Below are 16,413 nucleotides of genomic sequence, written 5' to 3'. Positions count from 1 at the left end.
AATTCACACCACAGCTTCAAGTAAGTTCTCCAACATTATTGCAGCATCCCTCATATTTTAATTTTATGGGTGACAACAGCAACAGCAGAACGAAGTTTTCAAAACTAAAATTAATCAAAACTTATTTGATTAATTTTAGTTTTGAAACTTATTTAAGCAGCAGAATGTCACAACACCATCTTAGATCTGACTACTATATCAACTGAAAAAACAATAGCTTGTCAATTTGATCTCGAGGAAATGATTGACCGATTTGCAAACAAAAAAGCAAGAAAACAACAATCTTAAAGATTTTTTACGTATTATTATGTATTTGTTATGAAACTAAACTTGCATACATTTTGTCACTACAATTTATATAATATGTAGTAAATATTATTAAGTACTCTGTACTTAAAGAATTATATTTTGTTTTATTATTATATTTATATTTGTTAAACTGAATATCTTGTTGTTGAAATTCTTTGAATCCTAAATAAATTGTTAAGTAAGGTTTTAAATCGAAATATTCAAGTTTTAAATTGTGACTTAACAGACCATTTTCCAGTAAGAACTACTATCAAAGTGGCAAAGAATCAAGTTTATAAAAATAAATCCATACCTTACCAATCAACTTATTACAACTATCAACAATATCATTTACAGATAAGTGAAAAAATTAAATATATATCAAATACTGGATTAGAAGATGGAATTGATAAATATTTCCAATTGGAAAATATAATAAAAAAAACTTTATAAAAATACAAAAGGTAAATAATACAAAATTTCATATATTTAGAAAGCCTTGGTTTGACTTTGATTGTTATATTTTAAAAACTAAGAAGAACAAAGCCTTATCACAATTTAGGAAATCTTATACAAACTAAACATTTAATTACTACAAAAAATTAAAAACAATATACTTTAATTTGTTAAAAGCTAAGAAGACAAAATATTTCCAAAATTTACAACAGTGGCTAATTATAAATAAAAATAATGATGTTTTTTGGACAACAATACAAAAATTATGAAAAAATTTAGAATGACAATCACACATTTCAGCTTGATCTCTCTATTTCGGGAGATTTCCCATTATTGAAAAACTACCAAGTATGGAACTGATAAATCTGAATAATGAGACTTTAGATCCACTGTTTACTTACAAAGAACTGGAAGACTCAATTCATAAACTGAAATCTAAATCGTCTCCAGGCACTGACTTAATCACTGCTAAATTCATAAAATTACTGCCTCTGTCAGGTAAACAAATTTTACTTGATTTATTTAATATTTTTTAATATGCTAAATTATCCAGAATTTTGGAATACAGCTAAAATACTTATGATATAAAAAAAAGGAAACTGGAAAGAAACAAAGAATTATCGCCCAATAGCACTTCTACCAATTATAAGAAAACATTTTACATCAATTTTAGCAGCATATTTCCAATGTTGGATAAAAGAACAAAAATTGAATTCAAAATTCCAATTCGCCTTTGTTAAATCCAAGGGAACTGAATCTATATATATATAATCAAGACGAGTTGATAATAATAATAATAATAATAACTCTCCCGTGGTCACTACCTGGTCGTGGTGGGAGAGCCCAGTAATTTTACTGATCCATAGGGCAATGCAGGCTGGAGCACAAGCTCCTGGTAGGGACACCCATGCCAGTAAGGTCTATGGGGAGAAATGAAGCTAAGAGTGACCACACCCACATTCTGTGGTGATATTTATTATGGTAATAACTAGATCAAAGTGTGATACTGGCTCAGACGTCGCCCAGGTTAACAAGGTCCGCGTTCGTGGGTTAGGCAGAGGCTCATGTTCGAAAAATAGGCCACAGTCTCCCCTGGTTACCGGTGGCAAAAGCAGCACCGGCCCAAGCATGGCTACTGAAATGCCCTCAACAGATGTGAGGAACCAACCCAGCCTTGGTGTTTCTGTGGCAATGCATCCACAGACCACAAAGGCTGGAAAACCACGCCAACGGATGAAATGGACAGTAGAAATGAACGAGTTTATCATCCGTACTTATTACACCATCACAAAACTCGAAACAAACATGACAGCATACAGACAACAACTACACCATAAATTCACACAACAGTATCCTCATCTCACTGTCACCGAACAAAGGGTTGTTGATCAAAAAAGAACAATTATACACAACAACCTTGTTCCACAAACAACACTTGAACTTATCAAACAACAGGTTGCTGATCAAATACATCAACAGACAGAAACATCTAACATTAATGAAAATCATGTAACCTGTCAGGATAATCCAGCAACAAGCATTGATAATAACACACACACAACAAGTACCACTAATGATACTACAGACACTTCCTCATCCATCACTGATAACATAGACATGGATTTAGTTAATACGGTCTCACCTATATTTCAGGAAACACTCACTAAATATACAGGCACAGATCCCACACAACGACCACGAATTTCAAAAATCAACACGTCAAAAGAAGTAGAAAAAACACTAAATTATGTAAACACTCACTTACTACATTCATTCAATTTCTACACTCGCAGACATTCATACATTAGTTTATGCTGGGACAGTCACAGTAGTGACACACCATGGACTGAAAGTACAATCACAGACAAACACACAGAAAACACAATTCTATCACAAGCCTGCCTGGCAGAGAAGAATAGAAATACAAATAAATGACATTAGACAGCAATTAAGCAGGCTGACACAATACACTAAAAGCAACATAACACCCAAATTAAGGAAACAGCTCAAAAACATTTTCAAGAAAATAAAAACACACACAAAACATGAACATCACAACACATACATTACAGAATACATTGATACACTAAAACAAAAACTTGCTGCCAAAGCACGTAGACTCAAACGATACAAAACATGTACACTACGAAAACAACAAAATAAATTATTTACAAACAATGAAAAACTCTTTTACAGACAAATTAATAACAAAGCAAACACTGATACACAGCACAGTGGCACACCAACAGAAGAAGAACTCACAACATATTGGTCTTCTCTTTGGTCCAGTGCTGTCACGCACAATGTTGATGCAGGCTGGATCGAGGAGGAGAACAGAAACTTACACAACATACCAACTATGCCCTGTGCTGAAATAAACATACATGATTTCCAATACACTGTTAACAGAACACACAACTGGAAGACACCTGGTGTAGACAACATTCACAATTTCTGGTACAAAAAGTTTACAACACTGCACCAGGAACTAGCTAAACATCTAACACACACCATCATCAATCCACAAGACATGCCAAATTTTCTTACTCAGGGCATCACCTACATGAAACCTAAAAACAACAATACCACAGACCCCACACAATACAGACCAATTACATGTCTTCCAACACTCTACAAATTATTGACATCCTGTATCGCAAACAAAATATACAAACATGTTGAAGAACACAACATTCTTACGGAACAACAGAAAGGTTGTCGTAGAAATCACAGGGGATGCAAAGAACAGTTACTCATAGATTCAGTCATTCTACGGCAAGCACACAAACAACACAGAAACATACACATGGCATATATAGACTACAGAAAAGCATTCGACAGCGTTCCACACAGTTGGCTGCTACATATTCTACACATGTACAAAATATATCCATCACTCATTGCATTCTTTCAAAACACTATGCAGCACTGGAGAACAACACTACATCTCAGGGTTAGTAACACTTCCATACAAACAAAGCAAATTTTTATTAGGCGAGGAATTTTTCAAGGAGATTCCTTCAGTCCTCTCTGGTTCTGCTTAGCCCTGAACCCTTTATCCAACATGTTAAACAACACACAATATGGTTACAATATCAGACATGAAAAAACAACACAGTTTACACTGTCACATCTCATGTACATGGATGACATAAAACTTTATGTATCCACACAAAAACAACTTTATCAACTCCTACAAATCACATATTCATACACCAAGGACATACAAATGGAATTTGGCCTAGATAAATGCAAAACACTTCACATAGAAAAAGGAATCCTGAAGAAAGAAGATTTTGCGCTTCGGAAATGGAGACGTTATTGAATCCATGGAAGAGGGCAAGTTCTACAAGTATTTAGAATTCCAACAGGCCAAACTAACAGAACATACACAAATAAAGCAAAGATTAATTAAAGAATACCAAAGTAGGTTAAATGCTATTCTCAGAACACAGTTAAATGCAAAACATACAGTCAAAGCAATAAACACATATGTCATCCCAGTACTCACATATTCTTTTGGAGTTATACATTGGACTCACACAGATCTTGAGCAACTCCAAAGGAAAACAAGAACAACACTTACTAAGCATAAACATCATCATCCTAAATCCGCCACAGAAAGATTAACCCTTCCATGTAAAGATGGCGGACATGGCCTGATTGACATAGTTAACCTTCACTACAAACAAATACAGTCACTGCGAGAGTTTTTCTACAAAAAACAAGAAACATCACAATTACATAAAGCAGTAACTCTAGCAGACTCAAATAACACACCATTAAACTTACGCTCACATCATATGGACACAACGCAACATATAAAAAGCACAGACACCATTAAGCAATCGTGGGCTCGAAAGGCACTCCATGGCAGGCATCCTTATGATCTGGCCCAGGATTTTGTTGACAAAACTGTGTCAAACAGCTGGTTAGCACGAGGATGCCTCTTTTGGGAGACGGAAGGATTCATGATCGCCATACAGGATCAGGTCATAAATACTAAAAACTACAGAAAACACATACTCAAAGATGCAACACTCACAAATGACACTTGCAGAAAATGTCATGTCATGCCAGAAACTATACAACACATCACTTCTGGTTGCAAGCTCTTGGCACAGACAGATTATCTACACAGACATAATCAAGTAGCAAATATAATACACCAAGAGCTTGCAAGGAAACACAAATTAGTAGACATCCACGAACCATACTACAAATACATTCCACAGACAGTATTGGAAAACAACAAGCACAAAATGTACTACGACAGAGCCATAATCACAGATAAAACAATTTACCACAACAGACCAGACATCACACTCATTGACAAACACAATAAAATCACATACATTATAGACATATCCATTCCAAACACTCACAATATACAAAACGCATGCACTGAAAAAATTAGCAAGTACACAGAACTCGCCCAGAAAATAAGGCATCTGTGGAGGATGGATAGGGTGCTTATTGTACCTGTTGTTCTCTCTTCTACAGGCGTCATACCACACACACTACACAAAAGCCTGGGCACATTACAATTGAATAGAAACACATACATCACACTACAGAAGGCCACTATATTGAATACATGTCATATTGTGAGAAAATTCCTGAATACAGACACACACACTGATACACTTCTTTAATTTCTGTTTTGGTTACTATGCCTTGACTTTGGTCCGGCATAGTACACAGCCACCGGTGTTAACCAAGTATATCTCACTTAACCCAAAATAATAATAATAATAATAATAATAATCAGTGCAGAGCCCAAATGGTAAGGAGTTGAAAGTTGAAATTTGGTACACAGTTAGGGTACGTCACGAGGACGCACACTAAAAAGGGATTTTTCGAAATTCCTCCCCACGGGGGAGAGGGACAGGATTAAGTCTTAAACACTTCCATCAACAGATGGAAGTGTTAAGTAACGATGGAATTGTTAAGAGAAAGCGACATGCAAGACGTAAATGAGGTTTTTTCGTTTTTGTGGGAAATCGAACATATTTTTAGACCCATCTAACAATTCTCTAATTAGTCTAGAAACAAGGGGACCCAATTCTTGCATTCTTTGAAAACGGGTAAAGTTAATTATAACGTAATAATCTTAATCTTCGCTACCGTTACTTTTGCCCGAGCAATGCCGGGCCTACCTGCTAGTATGCTATATTCTTTTTAACTTCAATAACTCAGATTTATTTACAAAAAAAATGCAGGAAAATATATTCAGCCTTCATTGACATTTCAAAAGTTTTTGACTTTGTTCATGTCCCTACCTTAGTCAATAAACTGAAATTGCTCGGTGCTGGTAATAAATTCTGATTCTATAATGTATCTTTACATTATAGAATCTTAACATTGTTAATGGCAATCAAACTTACTCAGAGTTAACTATAAACCATGGAGTACTCCAAGGCGAGCCACTATCACCGTATTTATTTAATTTTTATATTAATGAAATAGATAATTTTTTTTAAAATGATACTGAAGGAATTTATATTTTTGGACGAACTCTCCACTATATACTCTATGCAGACAATGCAGACTACTAGCTCCAACTCATGTAACCTTACAACACAAGATCGACAAAGTAAACAGATATTTGAATTCTTTATTTTTATCGATTAATGTATCAAAGTCAAAAATAATCATCTTTAGAAATAATATTAATATATTGAATCAAGAGAAATTTTTTATTTAAATGGGCAACCTTTTGAAACAGTGAATAACAAAGTATTTAGGTATAATCTTTAATTGGAATGGTAATTTTCATTGACACTCATTATTTGTCAACAACACTTATATAGATTTCACTAAAGAACATTGCTATTGGCAGGGATGCACAACCTTTTCTGAAGAAGGGCCAGGTTAGGATTAAGTTTACTGACCAGGGGGGCCGGACCATTTTACAACCCTCTTTGTTGACACAAGGAGTCTAATTACTTTAGCCATGAACAGTGTTGATAATCACAGGAAGTTTATTACTTGATGCAGTTTGAAATAATTAATAAATACAAAACTTTTTAGTGCAATCAGCTTCCTCTTAGTCGCATGGCTATTACAGCTATTAATTTTCTTGGTCCAATGTAATAATTAAAAATTTTTTCTATTGTTAGTCTATGGAAAGACTTTGTTATAAATAATTGGTTGTTATAGCTTTTGTACATTCCTTTTTGAGCTCTGATTGGTATTTTCCAGTTTGAATGACATTAGGTTGATGAATAAGTGTCTTTTCAGAAAAGATTGATTCAAATTTGACTATACCAATCAGAATCTAGAATGTAAACAAATGCTAAAAAAAATCATTATTTTCATGGTTTACAGTGCTATTTTCACTTATTTTTATGTTATTTGATGTTATTTAGATGAATAAGCAAGTTTTCTGAAGCATAAAATTGAAAATTTCCCGCCAAAATAGAAACTTCCTGATAACATCGAAAATGACGTTCTAACATTATTTTATTCTATTTGATTCTTCTAAAAATTGTAATAATACTATGTATTAGACTTAAAATATTCAATATCTAAACCAGAAAGTGTGTTAGCTAGAAATAGAAGAACTTCAACACCACATTTAGAGTGCTAATGACTTTGTGAAAGAGAAGTTCTATACTTAGAAACTTCAAAAGAAGGGATTTGGCCTGTACCATCCACAGGGCCACATAAACATTGAAAGGGGGCTCTGCATACGGCTCCCGGGCTGCAGGTTGTGCATCCCTGCTATTTGGTGTAAATCCAGTGACTTTTCCTGGCTCCATCTGTTAAAGGACTGTGAAGCATTAGAAAAATATCAACAATAATATGAAATTACCAAAAGAACTCATATGAACCAAAACTTAAACTATAGAGCTAGGCTAGGTAACCTAGCAATAAACCAAATGTAACCAAATGCAAAAGTTGTTATAAAATAAACAACTTTTTTATTCAAATTACTAATGAGCTAAAATTCACTCGACTCCACATAAGTTGACACCCCAAGGGGAAGTGGAAATGTGTCGAGTTATCCGATGTGACGACTAAAGCGAAGTTAGAAAAAAAACCACAAAACTACAATTAGGAAAATACAGTAGTGCATTATACAGTAGTATAGGCTTACAATATGTTGTGTCCTCCATTTACAATTACTCTGTAGATGAAAAACTGAAAAATTCGTTTAGTGTTGTTTGTTTTGAGCACTTAATCACTTAACTGTCTCGACTTTCTTTTTCAACAATCATGAATGCCTTGAAAACATCACCTTCGTAATTGTGAGAAAATGCAAAATTGGATTCCGGTGTGACATTGATGTACAGTAGATTGTATATTTTCTTTTTGTTTATCTGTTATTATTTTATACATAAAAATACATAAAATGTAAAGGCATTTTTATTAATATATATATATTAATAAAAATTAAAAATTTTGTAATGTATGTATGTATGTATATATATATATACATACATACATACATACAGATATATACAGGGTGGGCCAACGAAAACAAAACAGCAGAGTGTTCGTGTTCATCCAAGCAAATCGCTCGAACAGGTTGATTTTATTCTCGAGGGGACATCTTATGCAATAAAGTTTTTGCGAATCTGAATATTAATTAAACAAACACTTTTTTTCGAAATAAATGAGTTTTTAAAATTTTTTGTTGTCTGTTGTATTCAGAATCGCAAAAACTTTATTGCAAACAGATGTCCCCTCGAGAATAAAATCGACCTGTCCGAGCGATTTGCTTGGACGAACACAAACACTCTGCCGTTTCGTTTTCGTTGGCTCACCCTGTATATTAAATATATTAATTATATATTAATAAATAAATCAAGTCCCCCTCCTAAAAAAAAATGAGTTCGCACCACACGTGCAAAGTGAATTCATTTTTTCAGGAGGGGGTGACGACTTATCAGTGTGTGGGACAGCAAAAGTATGTCAACTTATCCAGTGGTGACAAGTTAAACCGGAGTTTTTTAACATTAATGCCTATGTAACTCGGCCGGGACCACAGAAAATGACTACTTAAGCCATGGTGTCGAGTTATCCGGGTGTCGACTTAGGCGGACTCGACTGTATTATGTAACTAAATGAAAAATATTGTTAATTACTACCTTATTAATCAAAATATATTATGTATTTTCATAAATAATGTCATTAAATTTATGTAATTGTACTGTTGTACCTAAAGAAATGTACAAAAGAATAACAATAAAATACTACATGTAAACTTATAGGTAGTTATAAAATGAACCACCTGTAACAAGGTTCACCTTACAACAAATAAAGATTATTAATAATAATCATTATTCGCTTGCTCCAAAAAGGAGAAGCACGTGCCGCCTTTGTGGCCCCAAGTCTGTTTCCCCAGCGTTGCTATTAGAGGTGCCTTGATCTAGTTTTGTCGTTCTTTCCACCAACTCTATTCACAGATTAAAGATGTCCCTAACCTGTGAATAGAGCATGCTTATAACAGTCTTCTCAAAACTACTGGAGTAAGTAAATAAACAATCACAAACAAAATCTTTTTTAATCAGTAATTGAACTTTAACGTAACTTCCAAACATTTTCGGCCTTCTCCAAGGTAATGAACTAAACTGACTTCCAAATTGGAATGTTAGGACAATGGGTTAAATTCTACCTAGGTAGTCCCAATGATGGCACTTGCAGAATCTCCACAACAAATGCATGTGGAAAATGGATTATACAGGGTGCTGTTCAAAAATGTGTTATTTTGTTGACAAAGGTGGTGTTGATGCCCAAATGTTGTCAACGCAATAATTCTGAGGCTTTACAGCCACAAGTACCTGCAAGTGCAAGTATTTGCTCAAAACTACGCACTTGCTTGTGCAACAAACCTAAACCTATTTCCAACTAATATAATCAATAACTTTCTTCCAATTTTTCTACTATGACTAGTATTACAGCAGATTCGACATTCATGTGTGTAAGTCAACTAAATCTTGGCTTAAGTACATTACCGAAGAGGTTAGGTTTAGGTATGTTGCACAAGTGAGCAAAAGAGAGCACAGAGTTTTGAGCAAACACTCACATTTGCAAGCACTTGCAATCATAAGGCCGCAGAATTATTGCATTGACAATATCGGGTACCAACACCACCTTTGTCAACAAAATAATGCATTTTTGAACAGTGCCCTGTATAATCCATTTTCCACACGCATTCATCGTCGAAATTCTGCAAGCGCCATCATTGGGACTACCTAGATAGAATTTAACCCATTGTTCTAACGTTCCAATTTGGAAGTCAGTTTAGTTCGTTACCTTGGAGAAGGCCGAAAATGTTCGGAAGTTATGTTAAAGTTCAATTACTGGTTAAAAAAGATTTTGTTTGCGATTGTTTACAGCAATGTTTCTCAACCTCTAATGAATTGTCCCCCCTTCAATAAAACCATTACATAGTACGCCCCTTCACTTCGAAAATCTGATGCCGAGGGCTGAGGCTAACGCCAAATTCGTATTGCATTGAATAGACTACTAACTAGTATAATGTTATTTGTACGCAGAGTTTAAAATCTGCTACTCATTAGCACCCCTCCCCATTAACTTCACATCTGTGATCGTCTAGAATTCAGAGAACTGAGGGGTCACGAAGGGAAAGGAATAGCTTGGTCAGGGGAAAAACATGAGAAAGGTTCCTACCTTTCAGACTGGACATATGTGGAATGGACACAAAATTCATCTGTGCTTGTAAACATCTTTCGGTTAATGTTACCTCTGATTCCAGCAAATAGAAGGAAACAGTGCAGATGCACGTTCTAACCTAACCTAACCTACTCTAATAATTTTGTTGGTAATAATTATGGTAATTTATAGGAAAGGGTTAGGTTAGGTTAGAACGTGCATCCCCACTGTTTCCCTTCTTCTATTTGCTGGAATCAGAGGCGAGCCGCCATTTTTGAACCATAGGTAACATTAACCCATCTTTCTTATTAGTTCAATTATTGTATTCTTAACGTTTGTGATATTACATTATTGTACGATATAACGGATAAAATATCTAATTATTATTAATATAATGTTTTAGTATATCGCCCATAAAATTGTTTTTCGCCCCAAAAATATAAATTGTTACTAATCGCCCCCAACATTGAAAAACGCCCTCATGGGGCGATATCGTGTCGAAAAACACTCATTTAGAACGTACTTTATTAACACTCATAGTGCCATCTCGTTACAGTACAAGAAAATTTTGCAAATTGTTCTTACTTATCGAGACGTCGAAAGCTCATAAATTATTATATATAAGTTCGAAAATAGGTTACCTTAGATACACATTAATTTGACCAAATTTATAATCGAATGTCAGTAGTAAACAATCATTTATGAAGAGCTTCTTAACAGTAGTAGTGTCAATCAGTGTTGCCAGATCTATTTCGTAATATGATATCACATTTTATTTGGATTACTTCTTAGCATTTTAACGCGTTAATTGTGAAAAAATAATTTAAGAAAAACAAATAAGATATATTTCATAATTAAATATTAAATTTTAAATAATTAATATATCTTTAATATATTAAAATTATATGCTTTATTATAAATTTTTAATATTTTATGAGTAATGACTTGATTTTTAATTTAATCGTTTTCATAACTCAAAAATATTTATAATTAAAACTGCTTATTAAACTAAACTTCAAAATTATCTTTTTAAATTTTTTTTTCAACTGTAGTAATTCTTAAAGAGACGTAGGAAATGTAATTTTGATATGTTTATCTACGTTAATTATTTAATTCCACATAGAAATAATCTTTCCTGATCGAAGTTTATTTACTGAGCGATTACAGTACAATCTCGACACTTCTAGATATTCAACGCTAGTCGACTGGGATATTGCCGGCACTGTTGCCAAGTCGTAGACATCAGCGAGGTTGAGGCCGAAGTTTTCAACGCGAAAACGTGTACGTCGGACGTTCAGCGCCGTCTTCCTGTAAGCGCAGAAGTTTGACAATGGCGTTTGGAACGTCGAACATGATTCCGCTGACGTTTCAAACACTATTGTCAAACTTCTGCGCTTACAGGAAGACGGCGCTGAACGTCCGACGTACACGTTTTCGCATTGAAAACTTCGGCCTCGACCTCGCTATTATTGAGTAACGTTTTAAATCGAAATAATTAGATATACTTTTTTAAGTTACATGTTGAAAACAAATTTCGCGAGATCTCTTCGGAGGAACTAGGGGGCGCACCGACTCTACTTGCTCCAGGGCGCTGAATATGTAGCTACGCCACTGACTGTACTGCACAAATTATTTTGTTCCATATTGTCATGAAAATGCAACAACTTCTTTAAATCTTCTTCAGATTTTATAATTCTAATCATATAACAGTGGCGTAGCTACGGTTCTCCGCGCCCGGTGCGAAACCAGATTTGTGGGCCCCCGAAAAAAGTTTTCGGGTCTTTTTTCTTGTGATTTTGGGGCCCCCATGGGCCTATCGCTTTCCAGGAGCCCGGTGAGGACCGCACCTACCGCACCCCCTAGCTACGCCACTGTCATATAATCACTGGGGATTGCTGAAGTTGCAAGGCCCATTTTCATTGGACAATCAAACATTGCTTCGTAGAGGGAACATTTGATTCCCTCGTGATATGCTCTATTTTTCATCACCTGGATGAATCTTAAACCCTCTGACCACTTTGATAACTGATTGGTTTCCATCCACGTGCTCAACATATTTTTTATGTTTTGATTAGCACGCTCTACTGATCCCTGACTTTGGCTATGTCTTGCCTTTCCATGTATGATTTTTACATCCGGCCACATGGAACATAAACTCTCAATAACTTGGTTAAAGAATTCTCGACCATTATCGGAATGAAGGATGCTCGGCGCTCCAAAAGTGGTGAAAATATCCAAAAGATGGTATGCAACTGCTACGGCGCGTTTAGTTTGAAGCGCACGAAGGATCATAAATTTGGTAAGATGGTCTTGGTAAACTAAAATGAATTTATAATTTCCATCTGAGATAGTTTGTAGATCTATTAGATCAACCTGACAGCATGAGTTCATTTCACTGTGAAGTATAGGTCTGATGACAATGACCTTTTTCAAAGTCTTGTTTCTTTTGGCAAGGTTGACATAGCTTCAAATATGTCATAGTAGTTTCAACTGTTACATTTTTATACTTGCAGTTACATTTATTAAGCATCCGTGTCCTTCCACCGTGGCCAACAGCAACATACGTTTCTTCGAGAATGTTGAATAAGTGCTCGTAACAAATGTAATACTTTATTTCTCCATTCTCCTCCTTCGTCGCCTATAGTCAAAATGTCGTAACGCTTTATACGCCTGTAATGAACAGCTAGTTTCTTTTTCATGTTCTTTGCAGCTTTTACTTCCTCCAAACACTTTGCGTATTTGTCACAATTGAGATAAAAGTTATCATCTTTCTTGCTTGCCACGAGCTCATTCACTATTGCCTTACAATCATCGATAGATTTTCTCGTTGGCCTGAATCAATCCCGTTGCCAGATATAGCAGCTGAAACAGTAGCTTCAGCCCTGTACTCAGGCTGGATATCTCGCTTTGGAGTGCCTGCCCAAGTAACATCTGACCAAGGACGGCAATTCGAATCTGGCTTATTTAAATCCCTCACTCAACTTCTTGGTACCCAAAGAGTTAGGACAACAGCATACCATCCAATTGCAAATGGCATTGTTGAACGCTTTCATCGTTCACTTAAAACTGCCATCAAGTGTCACTCTACTGAAAGATGGACGGAAGTGCTACCTACAGTCTTGTTAGGATTGCGAACTGCGCTCCGTGAAGACACCAATACTACCGCGGCTGAGATGCTCTATGGCACCAGCCTCCGACTGCCTGGAGAGTTTTTCGTTCCAGGTTCTCAGGACGTCAATCCATGTTCTTTCGTCGAAAAACTCAGGACGATGATGGCAAACTTAAAACCAGTGCCTGTGGTGCACCACTCCTACCGCAACCCATTTATCCACAAAGAACTGCAGTCATGTTCCCACGTATTTCTTCGCAATGATGCTGTACGGAAGCCCTTGCAGCCTCCATACGATGGACCCTACGAAGTCGTGTCACGTGGTAGCAAAACATTCACTCTATGCATAAAGGGAAAAGAAACTGTCGTTTCTATTGATCGACTGAAACCGGCTTTTCTTCTCGCAGCGAGTGAGTCGGACCAGTTACCCCCAATGTCTCCAATGCCAAGACCAGCGCCAACTAAACGTACCACAGACAATCCAGCCTCAACGCGACAAACTACCACACGCTCTGGCCGACATGTAACCTTTCCCGCTCGTTTCGTGTCGCAGACACTGGTGGGGGAGTAGCTGTGGCCGCCACGCCAGCGCCAGAGATCCCGAACACTGCCTGGCAACACTTGCCAACGAGATGTTGGTTGGCAACTTGTAAAAAAGAGGCGCGAAAGTTCGCGGGGTTTTTGCCTGGATGTTGGCCGAGGATGTCGGTGACAGTTATCACCTTTTTAATAAAATTTTTTTGTTACTGTTCGTGTTTGTCTGCTTAGTTCTAAAGATCAGTAGGATCGGATGACATATGCTTAGAAAACAGTGAATGTTTATCTTTAACTTATGAATTTATGTAAATTTAAAACAGAATAAGTAAAAAGTTGCAATGGAGAATGTTGTTGCTAGAAGGAATTTACAAATTGTCTGCAATAATTTAATTCATTAATTATACATTAATATAATTGTGAAGAATTTGATTTATAAATTGCGAAAATATCAATATACCGATTGACGAAACAATAAACAACGACAATACAAATAATAAGAATGAAATATAACAATCGTGCGTCTTATTTGTTTGACTTCTTTTATTGCGGATGGACGAAATACGCGTTTCTCCGGACTAAATGGGGGCGAAAACCCAAATCCTCCTAGCCTTACCTCCTCGTGGTGCCCCTGGGGTATTTCCTTTCGCTGCACTGCGAATAGGTCTGACTGGGAAAAAAATTCTGGTCACGCCTGCAGTGGGTAGTTAGGAATACGCTAACAAGGCAGGGGGTAGCGGGGTAAATATTTTTCCTCCCCGTCGTGTCTCCACCTTGTCGTGGTGGGGAGGCTTGGTGATCTGTGCTGCAGTGTCTAGATTTCTCCTCAGAGTGTTGCGGCCGGATCCAACTAAGAGAGACACACGCCGACCGAGTCGCCGCCATTAATTTTGAAATTTGACATCCTTTTTTTAATATAAAAAGATGTCCGAATGTTAATTTATATTTTTTCCGCCATATTAGTAGTCTTTGTACCTTCTGATGCCACGTTCTCGTTTCTATTCGTAAATTGTCGTCATTGTCTACTGAAATTGTTGATCCTGTTCCGTTTACGTGGATATTATCCGGAACAAATACAGAGAACGAGTCTCTTCTCGGTACGGGTGGTGTCGAACTTCATTTTAACGACAAAAATAATAATACTTGCAGTGTCGCGATCGTCATCGGATACGAGCGGATCTGACGTTTCGTACATTTATCATCAACCAAGCGTGAAACCACGTAAAAACCATTAAACACCTGAAGTTTGATCTCTTAGATGAAGATTTTAGCGACTTTATTAATAAAATTGCATAAAGTTTATCGAATTATGTTTATTACAGATATTTTTAACGTTTGATCCTGCTGGAAAATCATTTAGCAACTGCATGTTTACATTATAAACAATATTTAATTTGGAAATAAAATGGCTTCTCCGGGTATTTAAGTGTTATAATAATTATTGAAAGAGTAAAGATATATTATATTGTAAATAAGCTTACATAGTGTTGTCTTCTTGCTTGTTATTAAAGATCAACAAAAGATAAAATAAGTTAAACTTTTAATTCATTCAAAACACCATTCTTAAGTGAAAAATTGTGTTTACTGAGTTTAATTTACTATGATAAAATCGTATATCAAGCTTTCGTATCATTGAAGGTTACTTCCCTCCTTAAAGTTGAAGAAAATTCTCATTTGACTGCTGCTATCTGCAGTAGTTGTAATCTTAACAGTGAAAAACCTTCTTGAAAAAAATAAGATTTTAATGTATTTTTTGTATCTAGAAATTTGAAAAATTATTATTAATGAAGTTAAGGTTTCTATTTTTATCATCAAATCATTAAAAAGACAGTTTACAGAACAGAACTACTTTTATTTTCCACGTTGTGTGAACATATATTTAGTATGGTATAAACGGTATTAAAGTTTAATACCATTTTAATTTGCAATTAGTCTAGTTCTTTAATTCAAAATGTGGTTTTATAATCCTTAATTTTGGAGGTAGTCTGCATGCTGCACTGAACTAATGTAGAAAAGCATGAAGCAGGTTTTTTAACATTTATTGATTTATGTAAATTTCCTATTTTTATTAAAGCTTACAAGCAGTTAAATTATATAAATTGATAATGATTGACATTTAGTGACATTTGATATATTTTAATTTCTAATTTTTGCTCTTAATTTTTTTATTTTTCAGTCTGTCAGTGGTTAAGCTTGTGTCAAGGAAAAATATTGAACCGCACATCAGAGCTTTAGTGTTTGAACTGTGCTGTAACGACACAAATGGTGACGACGTGGAAGTACCTTATGTGAAATATAATCTTCCATAGTTTTGAATCGATTGCGATGTCTCTTGCAGTTGTGAATTTGTATAAGTCTACACTAGTTCGCAGTTTTGATGAGACTTGAGATGTTTAGGCTAA

At 35.5% G+C, this 16,413-nt stretch overlaps 1 protein-coding gene across 1 annotated transcript in view; it reads right to left on the bottom strand.

Moving 5' to 3' along the window:
• The window catches only part of LOC136985686 (ras-related protein RabX-like), a 71,466-nt gene extending 60,404 nt beyond the window's left edge, over window positions 1-11,062 (bottom strand). The window contains exon 1 of the mRNA XM_067283015.1: window positions 11,010-11,062. The gene's annotated coding sequence lies outside the window, so the exon portion shown is untranslated. The remainder of the gene's footprint in view (window positions 1-11,009) is intronic.
• Between the last annotated feature and the right edge of the window lie 5,351 nt (window positions 11,063-16,413).

This window comes from Centruroides vittatus, unplaced genomic scaffold (assembly GCF_030686945.1).
Source record: "Centruroides vittatus isolate TY-2023 unplaced genomic scaffold, ASM3068694v2 contig_975, whole genome shotgun sequence".
In the NCBI taxonomy this organism is placed as follows: domain Eukaryota; kingdom Metazoa; phylum Arthropoda; class Arachnida; order Scorpiones; family Buthidae; genus Centruroides; species Centruroides vittatus.
Note: the sequence above shows the minus strand (reverse complement) of the source record. Positions and strands in the feature narration are given on the sequence as shown.